At 41.7% G+C, this 19,486-nt stretch overlaps 1 protein-coding gene across 1 annotated transcript in view; it reads left to right on the top strand.

The window, feature by feature from the left end:
- The first annotated feature begins 5,337 nt into the window (after positions 1-5,337).
- hk2 (hexokinase 2) overlaps positions 5,338-19,486 on the top strand; it is a 184,339-nt gene continuing 170,190 nt past the window's right edge. Inside the window, exon 1 of the mRNA XM_063057077.1 lies at positions 5,338-5,430. The gene's annotated coding sequence lies outside the window, so the exon portion shown is untranslated. The remainder of the gene's footprint in view (positions 5,431-19,486) is intronic.

Genomic DNA, 19,486 nt, shown 5'->3' with positions numbered 1-19,486 from the left:
CACCATCTGCCCTGCTCTGCTGGGGGAGAAGCTGACAGCGATGCAGGTGGATGCTTTCCTGGTATGATGGATTCCTGATTACCTGACTGGCAGACCACAGTATGTGTGCTTGCAGCACTGGGGCTCCACACGGGACTGTCTTGTCTCCGTTTCTCTTCACCAATTACACCTCGGACTTCAACTACTGCACAGAGTCTTGTCATCTTCAGAAGTTTTCGAATGACTCTGCCATAGTTGGATGCATCAGCAAGGGAGATGAGGCTGAGTACAGGGCCACGGTAGGAAACTTTGTCACATGGTGTGAGCAGAATTATCTGCAGCTTAATGTGAAAAAGACTAAGGAGCTGGTGGTAGACCTGAGGAGAACTAAGGTACCAGTGACCCCTATTTCCACCCAGGGGGTCAGTGTGGACATGGAGGATTACAAATACCTGGGGATACGAATTGATAATAAACTGGACTGGTCAAAGAACACTGAGGCTGTCTACAAGAAGGGTCAGAGACGTCTCTATTTCCTGAGGAGACTGAGGTCCTTTAACATCTGCCGGACGATGCTGAGGATGTTCTACGAGTCTGTGGTGGCCAGTGCGATCATGTTTGCTGTTGTGTGCTGGGGCAGCAGGCTGAGAGTAACAGACACCAACAGAATCAACAGACTCATTCGTAAGGCCAGTGATGTTGTGGGGATGGAACCGGACTCTCTGACGGTGGTGTCTGAAAAGAGGATGCTGTCCAAGTTGCATGCCATCTTGGTCAATGTCTCCCATCCACTACATAATGTACTGGGTGGGCACAGGTGTACATTCAGCCAGAGACTCATTCCACCGAGATGCAACACAGAGCATCATTGGAAGTCATTCTTGCCTGTGGCCATCAAACTTTACAACTCCTCCCTTGGAGGGTCAGACCCCCTGGGCCAATAGACTGGTCCTGGACTTATTTCCTGGCCTAATTTACATATTACTATTTAACTATTTATGGTTTTATTACTATTTAATTATTTATGGTGCAACTGTAACGAAAACCAATTTCCCCCGGGATCAATAAGGTATGACTATGTATTCATTTATGTCCTCTGGGTCCATGCACTTACCCGGTGTGTTGTCTGACCTGCTGAGCATCATGTTCTCTTTTAATTTCAAAGGAGCAACATTTCCTTGTGTGAATCTGTGCTGAAAGAAATGATGTTATGTAGATAAAAATGACTTATTAAAGATTATTTTATATTTTTAATACTTTATTGAAAACACCTACTGTATCTGTATCATGCAATTAATTTTGATTATCAGGCTATATAGTTAAATCAGTTGTTTAGATTTCAGAAAGGGGAAGCCCCTTTTGAGTCTTGGCAACAATATTGTACCTTAGTGGCCATTTTAAATTGCTGCTGTACCAATGCGGTACCTGCTAGCAGCTAACGTTTGTGTGTTGTGTTTTTTGTACTTTTCAAAATATTTAACCTTTTAAAAAAATTACAAAAGTACTGTATAATGAGTGTGGGGAGGGGTGTGAACTTTTTAAAAAGAAAAGTAATTAGGATGAAGAGAACAAGAAAATATACATCAGCCTACTTCATTTCTCTATATTAATCTCATTTTTTACTCACTTTACTTTCTTCACCATTTATTTTTTACTAATTCAAATTAATTTGAACTCCTTGTTCACTCCAGTCCTGTAGTTCTTTACTATTTCTGGAGGGTGTCCTCAGTCTTTAAAGACAGATAAAAACATTTGTTTACTTTCTCTATCATTTCCTGATACCCAATATCATTTTTCTTATCTCATTCTGTAATAGATCTATATAATCTTTTGCTGAATATTTTTCATAAACCTATGGAAACTTTCCCAGTTTGTCTTGTGTTTTCTTTGCCTATTACGCTTGCATTTTACTTTCTTTTTCCGATATCCCCCAGGTTTGATTGTTATTTTGGCCACATGATATGGTTTTTTTTTGATTTAATACAATGCCTAACTTTTCTTCATCTCTAACTGGACCATCATTTATGTTGGTTTTTTAGATCTTTAAAGGATATGTAGTACAGAGGATTCCAGTTAATTGGCCAGTCAGTTAACCAGGGAAACCCCTTATTTGGGACAACTCTTAAAGAACAAAAACTAATCAAGAAACACTCACAACACGCTGGAGGAACTCAGCAGATCGGGCAGCATCCGTGGAAACGATCAGTCAACGTTTCGGGCTGGAACCCTTTGTCAGGACTGAAGAGGGAAGGAGCAGAGGCCCTATAAAGAAGGTGGGGGGAGGGTGGGAAGGAGAAGGCTGGTAGGTTCCAGGTGAAAAACCAGTAAGGGGAAAGATAAAGGGGTGGGGGAGGGGAAGCAGGGAGGTGATAGGTAGGAAAGGTGAAGAAGGAATAGGGGAAAACACAACAGAAGGAGGCGGAACCATGAGGGAGGTGATAGGCAGCTGGGGGAGGGGGCAGAGTGAAATAGGGATAGGGGAAGGGAGGGGGAGGGAATTACTGGAAGTTGGAGAATTCTATGTTCATACCAAGGGGCTGGAGACTACCTAGATGGTATATGAGGTGTTGCTCCTCCAACCTGAGTTTAGCCTCATCATGGCAGTAGAGGACGCCATGCATGGACATATCTGGATGGGAATGGGAAGCAAAGCTGAAGTGGGTGGCAACTGGGAGATCCTGTCTGTTGTGGCTTACGGAGCGGAGGTGCTCGACGTCGGGTTTCACCGATGTAGAGGAGACCGCACCTGGAGCACCGGAAGCAATAGATGACCCCAACAGACTCATAAGTGAAGTGTTGGCTCACCTGGAAGGACTGTTTGGGGCCCTGAATCAACTAATAAAGAAAATTACCAGGATTTTTTTCGTTTATTTGGGACACAGTGCTGCTTAATTGAGACAGGAGACTTGCCAAACAGATTCTAGCTAGTGTCAGTCATGTGCACTTGTGTGGCTGTTAGACACTACACTGCTTAAAGTGAAGTTTTTAACTACTGTCAGTTGTGTTTGTTTGTGTTCAGAAAACAGTGATTTTTGTCATGGATAGTTGGTGAGAAGTAAGCAATTAGACAATTTGGAATTGTTTTGCTTACTGTGGTTTCAAGTATTCCGGCTTGGAGATGTCAAAAACGGCCAGAAGTGAAAATGAAATTATTTTATTACTTTAGCAAGTTAGCAACTATGAAGAGTTTGAATGTATCAACAGTTATTTTAAATATTACAATGAAATTGAAGATTTGGAGGATGCAATTGTCGATAGCATTGTATGAAGGCAATCCATCTACACTAAGTGTCTGTGCTGCTTTTATTCGTTGTGTACACAGGATTAATTTCTCTGTAAATTAACTATTAGGAACTAATACACAGTTTTATAGTAGTGTAGTATGATTGGTTGTGTTCTAATTTGTTCAGTATTTCATTTAACTACATAATTTTTAACTCAGTTTTTCTTATTTTATAGCTTTTAACTATTTCCATGAAACTTCGGCTAATTGGGGAAGCTGCTTAATTGGGCCAAATGTACTGATCCCAATGTGTCCCAATTAACCAGAATTCACTGTACAGTACATGTAAAGTGTGTGTTAATTACTTAAATGTTAGCCTTTGTTTACTGTCATTTAACCAATTCATATCGCATGTCTTATCACAAACGAGATGTAATGTCGACTGTACTCGTTTCCATAGATGCTGCCTGGCCTGCTGAGTTCCTCCAACATTTTGTGTGCGTTCCTCATATCTCACGTCTTCATAGTTTGTTTTATCCATCTTGAGTTTGAGATTGTACAAAATTATTTTCAAATTATATTAAAATGTAATTATCTCTGTAAAGCACTTTGTTCTGATGTTGTGAAAGGGAGTGAATTTTTTTCCTTCCATTGAATTACCTAAGTGCAGTTTTTTAATTTTTAGAGCTGGTTAATAGTGTAGCAGCAGATGTCCTCAGTGAGCTACTGTTCACTGAGACACAATACCAGATAACATCATTGTGTGTGATATTAGAGTGTAAAGAACAGGAACAGAGGTTGGCCATTTCGCTTTTCTTTCAATAATATTATGACCAATCTTCTCCCTCAAACACCCCATTTTTGCTGATTTAATATTTTAAAACAACTTTACTCGTATCCCAGGCACCGAGTGAACACATCCCTCAGCAATAGTAAATTCCACTTTTTACCACCCCCTGAGTGAAGAAGTTTCTCCATGTTTCAACCCTGGCACTTATTTTGTGACTATGCCCTAAAGTCCTTTGTCACATTGACCTTGTAGAGCCATGTAAGGATATTTTACGTTTCAATGAGGTCGTCCCTTCAATCTGTTAAACTTTAGCCTATTCGATCTCAAGATTCAGATCTGCCTTCTCAGTATGGTGAGTTTTGCAGCACTCCCTCTACAGGAAGTATATACAGTACTTATTTTGAGATAAAAAGTACAGAAGTTTGCACAAGTATAATCTGCTCAAGGCCCTGTATGTACTAAGGCATCTTTATCCTCTTGCAATAAGAGCAGCACACTATTTACCTTCCTAATTGCGTGCTGTATTACGTTAGATTTCAGTGATTTGTGTACAGGTCCCTTCGAACATCAACATTTTCTAGTCTCACGTCTAAAAAAAATCCGATCACTTTTTGTTCTCTACCGAATTCGATAACCTTATATTTTTTTAGACAGCAGTCCATCTGCTATATTGTTGCAGTCACTCAGCTTGCATATAATCCCATGAAGCCGCTTAGCTTTCACGCGACGACTCACATTTCCACTTATTTCTGTGTCATTGGCAAACTTGGAAATATTACATCTGTTCATCTCAGCCAGCCTCCAAGTGGACAATGACCTTGCCGTGGTTTGGAGGTTTGTGTGCCTCAATGACCCAGAGATTTCTGTTGGCTGGAGTCAGGGCATTATGGTTTGGCTCTTGGTAGGGTCAGCTGGCTGGTGGTGCAGTGGCATCAGCACCGGACTTTGGAACGAAGGCTCCCGAGTTCGAACCCAGCTGGCTCTCCTGGCACGCTTTCCATCCGTGCTGGGTTGAGTGTCGAGCTAGCAACTCGACCTCATAAAAAAGAAATTGCCTGCTACAGAAACATCAACAGCAAAAAGATGATGGCTTATGCTCTCTTGTGAGTTTAAAAGGCAATTTCCTTTTTGTTTTGGTAGGGTCACCTATACCAAGCGGGTCAAAGGGTCGAGGCCAGACTAAGAATGGCCCATCAGTCCTCCAGGTTCAGGAGTTCAGTTCAGGGCTAACAACCCTGACTGATAAATAAAACTGTTCTGGAAACAGTAATGAAGAATCCTTCTACATCTGAGTGCGGTGGTATTCCTGTGACTCCACCCGGCATTTACATGACTGACAGTAATGAAAACCGTGAGGAAGCTACTGACATGATGAACATCGTTGGAGATGGAGGAACTTCATTGCTGCCCTAAATGCCAGCAGTGTAACAGGCAGTAAGTAAGTCATTACAGCCAAGTTGTTGATTGTAATTTGTTAGGCTTTAATAAAGAGCTTAATACTTAGGATCCAAAGAGCAAACACGAAGTCTTTTTGGATAGTTCAAAAAATTAACATAATATCTTATTAACAGGTGCATTATCATATCTAAACAGCAATTGGACACAGTATATTAACAAAATTTGAAAGACATTTGGGCGAGTACATGAATTGGAAAGGCTTAGAAGAATATGGGCCAAACATAGTCAAATGGGACTAGCTTAGATGGTCACTTTGGTCAGCATAGATCTGTTCAGCTGAAGAACATATCGCTGTGAGATGACTCCATGATCTCAGCCAACATTTTAATAGAAGCAGGATAAATATAATTTTGAAGGGCGATCACTCTTTTGTTGACAAATATAACAGCTGTGATTGCAATGTGATAGACAGGACTTCCTGTTCTTTTACAGAGAAACGCTGCTTTGGTTCAACGTAACATGCCAATGATAGCATTCAGACAATGTAGTAACTTGTCACTTATTTCCACAATGAAGCCTTGTCTGTGATAATGTGTTGTTGCCATAAAGTGGGGCTTAGACCTTCAACCTATTGCCACTAAGTTATTAAATGTAGTATTACACTGGACAACATATTTTTTCAAAGTTGTTGCTTCCTCAGAAATTACTTTTGTTTATGATAGACCGCCTGAAGCAGAGCAACAATATAATTACTTGTAGGAACTTGGTGAATCAAGAAGTTAACTTTTATTGAATATAATGCAGTTAATTGCATAATGGTACTGATGCTTTGCAATTCAACTAAGCTAAAAATATTTTGTTGACGATTTTTGTTTGTGCTCAGTGTCTGAGGCTTCTTGCTTAAGTGTTCAACAATAATCTGCCATCATTGATGGATTCCAGTTGCCCTGTACCGCTTTTCCAGACCGCAATGTCCTGGTGAAACCTTTCACTATGCTTGTCACTGACAGTGCCAAGATTTTCAGGGAAGAAGTCTAAATGGGAATGCAGAAAATGACTCTTTAGTGACATGTTGCACTTCTTGGTTTTGTATGCTTGGCACATGTTATCAACCAGCTGTATGTAGTTTGGTGCTCTGTAGTCCAAGAAAGTTTTCAACAACGTCCCTGAATGCTTTCTATGCGATTTTCTCGGATTCCATTGGAAGCTCTTTGAATTGCCCGTCATTGATGACCTCTTGATTTGTGGGCCAACAAAAAAATCTTGGCATCAGTTATTCTGACTTGAATTATAAATTGAAATAACAAATAATAAGTCATTTTTTTAAATAATGGTGTGTGATTTTCATGATCAGCAGCCCAAAATCCATAAGATGCACCCAAAAGTATTTAGGAAACAAAATCTTTGTTGTGCAGTGTTGTTGTTAATAATGGTATGAAAGAAAGTTTGGACATATTTGACACGTGTACATCGAACAGTCGTAACATACAGTCTGAGGATGTGCTGGGAGCAGCCCGCAGTGTTGTCATGCTTCCAGTGGCAACACAGCACTCCACAATTCACAAGTAATGTGGGAGGAAACTGGAGTATCCAGAGGAAACACATGTAGTATGGGGAGAACGTAAAAACTCTATATGGACAGTGACAATTGAACCCTGGTCACAATGCCTGTCTGTTTTATGTAATATAGAAACATAGAAACATAGAAAATAGGTGCAGGAGTAGGCCATTCGGCCCTTCGAGCCTGCACCGACATTTATTATGATCATGGCTGATCATCCAACTCAGAACCCAGCCTTCCCTCCATACCCCCTGACCCCTGTAGCCACAAGGGCCATATCTAACTTCCTTTTAAACATAGCTAATGAACTGGCCTCAACAGTTTGCTGTGGCAGAGAATTCCACAGATTCACCACTCTCTGTGTGAAGAAGTTTTTCCTAACCTCGGTCCTAAAAGGCTTCCCCTCTATCCTCAAACTGTGACCCCTCGTTCTAGACCTCCCCAACATCGGGAGCAATCTTCCCGCATCTAGCCTGTCCAATCCCTTTAGGATCTTATACGTTTCAATCAGATCCCCCCTCAATCTTCTAAATTCCAACGAGTACAAGCCCAGTTCATCCAGTCTTTCTTCATATGAAAGACCTGCCATCCCAGGAATCAATCTGGTGAACCTTCTTTGTACTCCCTCTATGGCAAAGATGTCTTTCCTCAGATTAGGGGACCAAAACTGCACACAATACTCCAGGTGTGGTCTCACCAAGGCCTTGTACAACTGCAGTAGTACCTCCCTGCTCCAGATTGATTTATTTTCTTGAGATGCGTTCAATGAGTAATGTTAGAAATTCTCCTTGATTTTTCAATACATTACATTAATTTGGAATAAAATTATTGTGTTTGCGTCAATCAGGGCTAACTGGTAATCTACTGTTCAATAAGTTCTCAGTGATTATGACTTCATTAATCGTTCTTCAGTGCTATCATTCAACATCAGCTGGCTCCTGTAAATCAAGCTGGGTGTTCTGCACCCTCTTGTTTATTGGTACAAGGTCAGAGTGAAATAGAATGAACTGCTTTCAAGGAATTGTATCATGAGAGGGAGAGGGAGAAATATTAATGAAGACGTAGGCATGGACCAAATCAAAGTGACAGGGTTGAGTTACACTGAATCAACAGTGACAAGTTTAAGAAACACAAAAGGGATCATTTTCCCACTGCCCACATACTGGCACCCCATATTTAGAAACAGATATTTACAGTTTAAATATAAGCTGGATCCCACTAAATCCAATTGAATATTCAGAAGGAATTCTTCATCCACTGAATTGTTATAAATGCTGAACTTGATGCTACAAAGAATGTGTGAGTTGAATGGAGTAACTGTTTAAGGAGAAACCAGTATATTCCTTCCTCTGTTGTGTATTGAACTAATCAGAGTAGAAATTGGAATTGTTGTTTTTATTGTCAAAATACTTAGATACTGTGAAAGGATTTTGTTTCCATACAGACGGATTATTTGATAGATAAGTAAACTGAGGTGGTAAAAAGGAAAATGGAATGCAGAATATAATGTTACAGTTACAGAAAAGTGTAGTCTAGGTAGATAATTGTATGGGCCTCATTGAGGTCGATTAGAAGATCAAGAGTTCATTGTCAATTCTGATAACAGCAGGATAGAAGTTGTCCTTAAACCTGGTGAGTACATGCGCTCAAGGTTCTGTACCTTCTGTCTGACAGGAGAAAGAGAAAGGTCAGGCTGGCAGACGTCCTTGATCACGTTGGTTGCTTTCCCAAGGTAGCGAAGAGCTAAGTGGCCCTCTGATATTTTCGGGAGTAATTTGTTACGCCTAAGACAGATGCACAAAATATCTCTGTGATCATCATCATTATGTGCCCTATTGTATGATGTAAGCAATCACGGTCTTTTGACCATGATTCTTTGTGGCAAATATTTCTACAGAAGTGGTTTGCCATTGCCACCTTCTAGGTAGTGTCTTTAGAAGAGGGGTGACCTTTCAATACTCTTCAGAGATTGTCTGCCTGGTGTCGGTGGTCACACAACAAAGATTTGTGATGTACATCAGCTGCTCATATGACCATCCACCACCTGCTACCATGGCTTCACATGACCCCAAACTTTGGTAGAGACGTATCTTCACCCCGCCACTCTTTATGGTAGAGTTTTATTTTAACTAACCTCAAAGTTTAAATGATCGATGGTTCACTGCTTTATAACGGTGATTTGGTGCCTCTCCAAACTACATTTGTGAGTTTTGCATAGCAGAAAAGCTAAGTATATTCTACTGATGATGCAGGTATCAGCTGTGCAGCAATAATTTAAGTCACATGCAGTACTTTTATTCTATTTAAGTATTTTCTCCCACCTCTTGTAATGCAAAGTGCTTCTGTAAACTTGACATACTCTAATTAGTTTCCAAGCATAAGATGTAATATTTACAAAATATTTACAAAACTCTAGTAATTAACATTATGTGGGAGGTTTTTAAGAATGTGGTATGATTCTTGTGTGAAATAGGTATGTTAAAGTTGAATCAAGAATCCTCCTGCATCAGAAGAGGCTGTTCTATTTGGAAAAGTTTTTGTTCCTTGCTATAATATGGTATGAATTATTTCAAAGGCTCAGAAAGAGATTGGAAGCAATGCAATTTTAACTTCAGCTGGGATTTTTTAAAAAATGTCCAAAAGGAATGAAAAAAAATTGAAGTGGCCTTTCGTTCATGTTTTGAGACATATTATGATACTTTATTGGAGGTATCAAACAGTGAATGGTGTCATAGGCAATCATGTCGACTGTCTATTAATTTCCATAGATGCCTGACCTGCTTTGTTCCTGCAGCAAGTTGCTCCTTATTTCAACACTGCTTTGTGGATATTGGGGTGACTATTGAGGCCTATGGTGGAACTGTACACGTTCCCGCAGATGGGGCAATTGGTGGTTGATGGGATGGACAAGTGGATTATTTAAGGCAGTCTGCTCCTTCTGTGTTTAATTTAACGTCCTCCATATGCTCAGGATGCTACAGTTCAGTTCTCAGCACCAACATGTATATCCCTTCCTCACTCTGAACAATCGTGAGCCACAGATTCCCAGAGTGAGTGGAAATGCCGCCTTTCCTCAAGAAGGCTTGCAGCACATCCTTGAATCCTGGACCAGGCATTCTCTTCTCATAATAGAGTTCAGAATAGAATATCTGTGTCAGAAGTCCCATGTCAGTTACCTCAATTATGTGGATAGCCAATTGTGGGTAGCCCAGCATAGCCAACTGAGAAATGGGCCTTGGTGCTGGGACTGTAATTAGATCTCCCCTCTATTTTTCTCCATCTCTGGCAACATCTTGGTGAATCTCCCCTTCACCCTCTCTAGTGCAATTATATGCTTACTATAGAGTGCAAACAGAACTGTACTCTATACTCCAGTCTTGGCTTATACATTTGTCCATTCATCCCTCCACACTAATCTCCCTCCGGGGTCTTACCTCTGCAAGTGGCCAGAGTGCTACACCTGCCCATTCACCTCCTCCCTCACCTTCATTTAGGGCCCCAGACAGTTCTTCCAGGTGAGGCAACACTTCATCTGCGAATCCGCTGGAGCTGTCTGTTGCATCCAGTGCACCCGATGCGGCCTCTTCGACATTGATGAGACCCGTCATAAAATGGGGGACCGCTTCATTGAGCATCTCCTCTCCACCTGCCAAAAGTGGAGCTTGCCGGTGGTCGAACATTTTGATTCCAATTCCGATTCCCATTTCAACATGTCGGCCCGTGGACTCTCATGCCAAGATGAGGCCTCCCTTAGGGTGAAGGAGCAACACCTTTTATTCTATCCGGGTAGCCTCATGAATGGTGATTTCTCCTTTTGGTTTTTTAAAAAAAATTCCCTTCCCCTCCCCTCTTCTTCTATTCCCTACTCTGGCCTCTTACCTCTTCTCACCTGTCTATCACTTACCCCTGGGTCCCTTTCTCGTAATGGTCCACTCTCCTCTCCTGTTAGATTCCTTCCTCTCCAGTCCTTTATTTTTCCTATCCACTGGGCTTCACCTTTCACCTTCTAGCTATCCTCCTTCCCCTCCCTCCCTCCTTTTTATTCTGGCACTTCTCCCCCTTCCTTCTCAGGCCCGAGGAATGTCTCTGCCCGGAATGTTGACTGTTTATTCATTCCCGTAGATGCTGCATGACTTGCTGGGTTCCTCCAATATTTTGTGTGTGTTACTTTGGCTTATCCAATGTTTTATTGTGTTGTACCATAACCTTCCTGCTCTTATGTTCTGTCCAGTGGCTAATGAAGGGAAGTATCCCGTCTATCTGCCTTTTTTAACCACTTTATCTTCCTGTGCTACCACTGTTACGTACCCCGTAACTGGGTTGCCAAACCAGCAGAAATGGATCACTCAGTTGGAATCTGGATTACTGGAACTAAGAAAGTTTTATTAAAGAAATAAGCAACACAGTACTCTAATAGTAAGGATATAAATGCAACAGGTTAGCAATGAATAAACACGTGTACACAGAACTAGGATAATAGGATCAATCAAGCTCTATCGCTGTCTAGGGGTAAATGACCAGTTTCAAGTGACGCAAAGTTCAGTTCAATTGAGTTCAGTTCAGTTCACAGTAATCACTGTTGTGCCGTTGGGGGCGGGGGGGGGGAGAGAGAGAACGAATGAATATTCAAATCGGATTCCAAACAGACCTTCAATATTCCTCGCAGTCAGCTTTCGGGCGAGCCCTTTGTAATGTCTTCTGAGGTCACCGACTGTGACCCCTCCGTTCCAGATACGATCTTTCTTCTGCGGTGAACCCAGCACCCAGGCAAGGGTGGACACACACACCAGGTTCCCGCCGATCCGTACCTTTCTACCCTGTGCGTCTGTGGTTGGTCCCGTGACCAGACCTCCAAAATACTCCCACCAACTAGTGGGGGGGGCACACCGCTTTCAGGGTCTCGTTACCTCGTGGAGTCATGTGTGTCATTTTAGTGAACCTGCCCCTTTTTATCCCCCTGCTGGGGTATTGCCTGTCCATCACACTTCAAACAGTTCAGGGTTCAAAAGGAGCCGGTCTTGACAATACTCAGACCGGTGTCTCCTTCCGTTAAACTCTCTCGTCTCTTCATTAACATTTCCAAATGCTGCTCTATTGTCTTACTTATCTCTCTCTCCTGAAGACAGGTGGCAGATCAACTGTTGATCCCACTGGTGCTAGCACAGGACAGTTAACATCTTAGTCTGTGTGTACTTTTGTAACCCTCTTTCATCACACCACCTTCTGGATCCTTAGACTTGTACACCAAGGTCGCTTTGTTCCTCAGTAGTCCCTCAGGTCCTAGCATTCACTCTGTATGTTGACCCTCGTTAATCCCCCCCCAAAGTGATAATGAAAATCTTTGTTAAATTGCAACCTTTCTAAGTGTCAACTAGTCCTGTTCTTCAGACTTTTTTTTTTAACCCCAGTAACTTTCCTACTACAGGCATCAGAGCCACAGGCCTGTATGTAGTTGGCTTATTTATTACTGAAAGATACAGAACTGCACCAGGCACTCCCAGACCAACCAGCCCATGCTGTCCAATTACATCCATGTGACCAGTTAACCTATTAACTCATTCTGTGGAATGTGGGAGGAAACTGGAGCACTGGGAGGAAAGCCACACAATCACGGGGAGAAAGTACAAGCTCCTTACAGACAGTGGCGGTATTGAACCCGAGATGCTGGCGCTGTAATAGCGCTATGCTACCATTTCTGCCCCTTGACAGTGAGTGGCTGGGTCTGAAACATGTCTGAAACATTGTCAGATTCAATTCAGATGGGAGCTGCATAAATACCTGAAAAGAATGTCTATAAGGCAATGGGGAAAGGAGTGGTGATGTGGGACTAACTGGACCGTGCTTACATCAGGCTGGTATGGAGTTAGTGGCTTCCTACCATCGTGATTCTCTGATTTCAGGCAGTTGAGAAGACCTGAATGAAATAAAATATTGGTAGGTAAACGAGCAATGAGAGCCTTTTAAAAAGAATCTTATTTAGGTATAAAAGTTCACATGAGGACAAAGGATGAACATAGAACATAGAATAGTACAGCACAGTACAGGCCCTTCGGCCCACAATGTTGTGCCGACCCTCAAACCCTGCCTCCCATATAAGCCCCCACCTTCGATTCTTCCATATACCTGTCTAGTAGTCTCTTAAACTTCACTAGTGTACCTGCCTCCACCACTGACTCAGGCAGTGCATTCCATGCACCAACCACTCTCTGAGTAAAAAACCTTCCTCTAATATCCCCCTTGAACTTCCCACCCCTTACCTTAAAGCCATGTCCTCTTGTATTGAGCAGTGGTGCCCTGGGGAAGAGGCGCTGGCTATCCACTCTACCTATTCCTCTTATTATCTTGTACACCTCTGTCATGTCTCCTCTCATCCTCCTCCTCTCCAAAGAGTAAAGCCCTAGCTCCCTTAATCTCTGATCATAATGCATACTTTCTAAACCAGGCAGCATCCTGGTAAATCTCCTCTGTACCCTTTCCAATGCTTCCACATCTGTCCTATAGTGAGGTGACCAGAACCGGACACAATACTCCAAGTGTGGCATAACCAGAGTTTTTTAGAGCTGCATCATTACATCGCGACTCTTAAACTCTATCCCTCGACTTATGAAAGCTAACACCCCATAAGCTTTCTTAACTACCCTATCCACCTGTGAGGCAACTTTCAGGGATCTGTGGACATGTACCCCGAGATCCCTCTGCTCCTCCACACTACCAAGTATCCTGCCATTTACTTTGTACTCTGCCTTGGAGTTTGTCCTTCTAAAGTGTACCACCTCACACTTCTCCAGGTTGAACTCCATCTGCCACTTCTCAGCCCACTTCTGCATCCTATCTAGGTGATTAAAGATGGAGATTAATATGAGAAAAAGACCTAATAAATGGTAGATTCATTGTTTTTACATAGTAAGGGAATTAAGGTTTGTGGGGAAAAGGCAGGTAGATGAAGATGAGTTTATAGACAGATCAGCCATGATCTTATTGAATGGCGGGGCAGGCTCGATGGGCTGGATGGCTGACTCCTGCTCCTATTTCTTATGTTCTTATGTTATGAATAGATGGTAAATAGATTAAGGGAAGAGGAGAGAGAAATAAGGATGAGGATGGCTTAGTAAGTGACTGATTAATTGGATTTATTTGACCTTGTGTCTAGTTGAGTAGATGAGGAAGACCCAGATATACAGTACTGTGCAAAAGTCTTGGGCACATACAGTGGCATGCAAAAGTTTGGGCACCCCTGGTCAAAATTTCTGTTACTGTGAATAGCTAAGCGAGTAAAAGATGAACTGATTTCCAAAAGGCATAAAATTAAAGATGACACATTTCTTCAATATTTTAAGCAAGAAAACTTTTTTTTTCATCTTTTACAGTTTTTGCAGTCAAAAGGTTCTATTTTAACTTCATCAGTCTACAGGACTTGTTTCCAAGATGCATCAGGCTTGTTTAGATGTTCCTTTGAACCTTTTGAATAGAACTTTTTGGCCGCAATGAGCAAAGGTATGTTTGGAGAAAAAAGGGTGCAGAATTTCATGAAAAGAACCCCTCTCCAACTGTCAAGCATGGGGGTGGATCGATCATACTTTGGGCTTGTGTTGCAGCCAGTGGCACGGGGAACATTTCACTGGTAGAGGGAAGAATGAATTCAATTAATTACCAGCAAATTCTGGAAGCAAACATCACACCATCTGTAAAAAAAGCCAAAGGTGAAAAGAGGATGGCTTCTACAAAAGGATAATGAACCTAAACACACCTCAAAATCCACAATGGACTACCTCGAGAGGCGCAAGATGAAGGTTTTGCCATGACCCTCACAGTCCCCTGACCTAAACATCATCGAGAATCTGTGGATAGACCTCAAAAGAGCAGTGCATGCAAGACGGCCTAAATCTCTCAGAACTAGAAGCCTTGTGCAAGGAAGATTGGGCGAAAATCCCCCAAACAAGAATTGAAAGACTCTTAGCTGGCTACAAAAAGCGTTTACAATCTGTGATACTTGCCAAAGGGGGTGTTACTAAGTAATGACCATGCAGGGTACCCAAACTTTTGCTTCGGGCCCTTTTCCTTTTTTGTTATTTTGAAACTGTAAAAGATGAAAATAAAAAAGTTTTCTTGCTTAAAATATTAAAGAAATGTGTCATCTTTAACTTTATGCCTTTTGAAAATCAGTTCATCTTTTACTCGCTTAGCTATTCACAGTAACAGAAATTTTGACCAGGGGTGCCCAAACTTTTGCATGCCACTGTATGTATAGCTAGGGTGCCCAAGACTTTTGCACAACACTGTCGTAATTTTATGTATTGCACTGTTCTGCTGCCACAAAAAAGCAACAAATTTCGTGACACGTGAGTAATGATCAACCTGATTCTGATATGGGTCTCTTTTGTGGACTGAGAATGGGAAAGGGGCAGGGAGAGGGGAATCACAGTTGGGAAAAGGGGAAGCGAGTGAGAAGCATTCGAGAGACATTCTGTAATGATCAATAAACCAATTGTTTGGAATCAAATGACCTTTCTTGGTGTCTCAGAGCTGGGTGTGTCTGCACCCACACCCCGCCCTCCCGCCCCGGCACTGCTTCTTTGCCACCTGTCCACACCCCTCCGGCGTTCCACCATCGCCATTTCCAGCAACCTTTGCTCCCGCCAGATTTACAAACTCACTTTCCACTCCACGTTGACAAATACAGTATGTGCAGAAGTCTTTGGCTACTTTTCAGGAGGCTTTTATAGACCCGACTGAGCCTACAAGACCAAGTTAGAGCAGTTGCTAAAATTCTGGCATCAGTTGAGAGTTGATTGGAAGATAGAAAATAAGAAAAGTAGGTTGTGATTAATAGGATACCAAATATATTGGGCCTCCTGCTATTCACAATTTACATCAGGGCAATCAAATGTAATACTTTGAAGTTCGATGTTGCAGAACCGCATGGTTACGTAAGCAATGATGATGGAACAGATAAGCTTCAGATGGACTTGGCAAACTTGGTGAGTGGCCAACAACTTGGTAGATGGAGCGTCAAGTAGAAAAATGTGAGGTTATTCACTTAAGCAGAAAAACAGATGTGTATCATATAAACAGTGAGTGGTCAGGAAGTGTTGGTATTCAAAGGCAGAGGTGGGAAGTGGAGTGTTGTTCTTATACACATTCAATTAAACAATTTATATGGTGGCCTTTATTGCTCTGGGATTGGAGTGGTTATTACAATTATATAGGATCTTAATGAGATCACACCGGAGTTCTGAGTATAATTGTAACATCCTCACCAAAGACATATTGATGCTGCAGAGGGATATCAATTCTTAGGGCAGGGGTTTCCAAGACCGTTAAGCAAGGAGTCCATGGATCCCAGATTGGAAACCCTTATCGTAGAGGGTTTGACAGACTAGATACGGGGGGAAATCCCTGGCTGAGTCTTGAACCAGCGAGTTACAGTCGCCCAAAGCGGGGAAAACAGTTTAGGAGTGCTAGGAGGAGAAATTTTACCACAGGGTGGTGAACCTTTGGAATTCTCAACCATGGAGGGACGTGAAAACTCTGGCACAGCTGAGAGTTAAAACTGGGAACAATAGATTTTTGGATGTCAGAGGAAACACGCAAAATGGAATAGAACTGAAAAATGGTATTGAGGTAGAAGGTGACCATGATCCTGTTGAATGGGCAGCGAAGGTCCGATTGGAAGGCACAGTCTTATCACTAGTTCTTTCTGTTTGTAATAAAACAGGGATAAATGAGCAGTTATAGGCTAGTTGCCCTAATGTTGGTAATGGATCTTAGTATAGACCTTCACAGACTTTAATCTAGGACTAAGTAAGTTGATATTTCCATTATGTGGAACTGGGGTGTAAATGGAAAAAGCTTGATCTGTCTAGTAGGTCAGACAGCATCTATGAAGGGAGTTGCCAGTTCAAACCAATGTTCTCTTGCCAGAACTGGAAAAGTAGTGTGCTGACCGAGAAAGAAGTTGAGAGATATTTGTCATGATGCGAGGCACTGAGTGTGGATCTCAGAGGAATTTCACCACACTGGGAGAATTAGCAAAAATAGGAGAAATTTAATGCATAAGAAATCGAAGTTGCATTATTTGTCACTGAATTGTAAATGCCCACAGATGTTTGACTGTGAAATGGTTTAAATATCTCAATGGTAAAAAAATGGTGGTATCAAAGTAAATATTATTTATATTTATAGAAGTCATTTTTGTGACTCTAACAATAAAGCATATGACCTTATGATGAAATCTGATATCCTAGATGCACAAAACACTTATTCCAACTATAAAGTAGGGTTGTGGATAATTTCAGACCATTTAATCATCCTTAAATTTTTCTTGTGAAATTGAGTTAGTCATTTTTACCTGAATAGAAACTATCATGAATAAGCTGCAGATTAGTGTCTCACACTTGCTGCAAAATAGTGAAGTCCCATGCAAGTACAATGTTCAAAGATCAAAGTTCAGAGTAAGTACATATATGTCATCGTATACATCCCTGAGATCCATTTTCTTGTAGGCCTACTCAGTAAAGCTGTAGAATAGTAACTATAACAGGAGCAATGAAAGAGTGCAGAAGACAACAAATTGTGCAAATGCAAATATAAATAAATAGCAGTCAATAATGAGAGCATGAGATATAAAGAGTAAGTGCATTTCAATGATGGGGCAAGTGACTGTAGTTATCCCCTTTTATTCAAGAGCCTGATGGTTGAGGGGTAATAACTGTTCTTGAACCTGGTGGTGCGAGTCTATCTGATGAGAAAAGAACGTGGCCTGGGTGATGGATGCTGCTTTCCTATGACAGCATTGCATGTGTATGTGCTCCGTGGTTGGGAGGGCTTTACCCGTGATGTACTGGGCCGAATCCACTATCTTTTGTAAGATTTTCCGTTCAAAGGCAATGTGAAGTGCTGTGTTGCATTCAGCAGTGCATATCTGTTTGCTATTAAGATGTTCTTAAAATTATACAAAGATTAGATTACAATAAGTCAAATTTATGCTGATCAGAGTTCGGGGTTAATGCTATCAACACAGATATGAATCAAGTTAAACTTCTCTACGTCTGCAGTTTTCTGTGGGAGCAAGATAACAAATAACATTATCATTTTTGTGAGTAGTTGTCCACTAGTATTTACAATTAGTGGCCTTTTGTACCTCATAAAAACAGCTTCTGAGTGTATGCTTGTGATCTTCTACTGCTGTAGCCCAAGTACTTCAAGATTCAGAGATGTTCTTCCGCACACCACTGTTGTAACACATGGCAATTTAAGCTACTGTCACCTTCCTGTCAGCTTGAACCACTCTGACCATTTTCTTCTGACCTCTCTCATTAACAAGATGTTTTCACCCACAGAACTGCCACTCACTGTCTCCTTGTTTTTCACACCATTCTCTCTAAACTCCAGAGAGATTTATGTGTGAAAATCCTAGGAGATACTCAGACCACCCTGGCTGGCACCAACAATCATTCCATGGTCAAAGACACTTGGATCACATTTTTCCCCACTCTGAAGTTTGGTCTGAATCTTTTGACCATGCCTGCATGCTTTTATGCATTGAGTTGCTGCCACATAATTGGCTGATTAGATATTTACATTAGCAAGCAGCTGTATCTAATAATTGTGGCCACTGATTGTATATTGCATTACCCAAAATCATTTTTGGACTTCCTATCTTGGAAAAGATGTGCTGGCATTGGAGAGGATTCATAGGAGGTTCACAAGGATGATTCCAGAAATGAAAGGGTTATCATCCAAGGAATGTTTGATAGCTCTGAGCCTATACTCACTAGAATTTAGAAGGATGAAGGAGGGATCTCATTGAAACCTTTTGAATGTTCAAAGGCTTAGTAGATGTGGAAAGGATGTTTCCCATGGTGGGGAGTCTTTGACAAGATGGCACAGCCTCAGGATAGAGGGACATCTATTTAAAACAGAGATGTGGAGAAATTTCTTTAGCCAGGTTATTAGGTGTATTTAAGGCAGAGATTGATAGGTTCTTGATTGATCATGGCATCGAAGGTTACGGGATGGGCAGTGGGGCTGAGGAGGGGAGAAAAGAATCAACAATAACTGAATAGCGAAGCAGAATTGATGGGCCAAATTGCCCAGTTCTGCTCCTATGTTTTATGGTCTTTTGAGTTACCCCCAGAAACACCGGCCATTTCTGTTCCACTGCCATCCCTGCTAGTGTCCCCTTCAAATCTCTCATGCCTCTGTAATTCCCTTTACTCCACTGTAATACTGATACATCTGACTTTACCTTCTCCCTCTCAAATTGCAGCATGAATTCTATCATATTATAATCACTGTCTTCTCAGGGTTCCTTTACCACAAGCTCCCTAATCAAATCTGGTTCATTACACAACATCCAATCCAGAGATGCCTTTTAAATGACTTAGATGAGGGAATTAAATGCAGCATCTCCAAGTTTGCGGATGACACGAAGCTGGGCGGCAGTGTTAGCTGTGAGGAGGATGCTAAGACGATGCAGGGTGACTTGGATAGGTTGGGTGAGTGGGCAAATTCATGGCAGATGCAATTTAATGTG

Source organism: Mobula hypostoma, chromosome 8, assembly GCF_963921235.1.
Source record: "Mobula hypostoma chromosome 8, sMobHyp1.1, whole genome shotgun sequence".
NCBI lineage: Eukaryota > Metazoa > Chordata > Chondrichthyes > Myliobatiformes > Myliobatidae > Mobula > Mobula hypostoma.
This window is presented reverse-complemented; position numbering and strand designations above follow the sequence as displayed.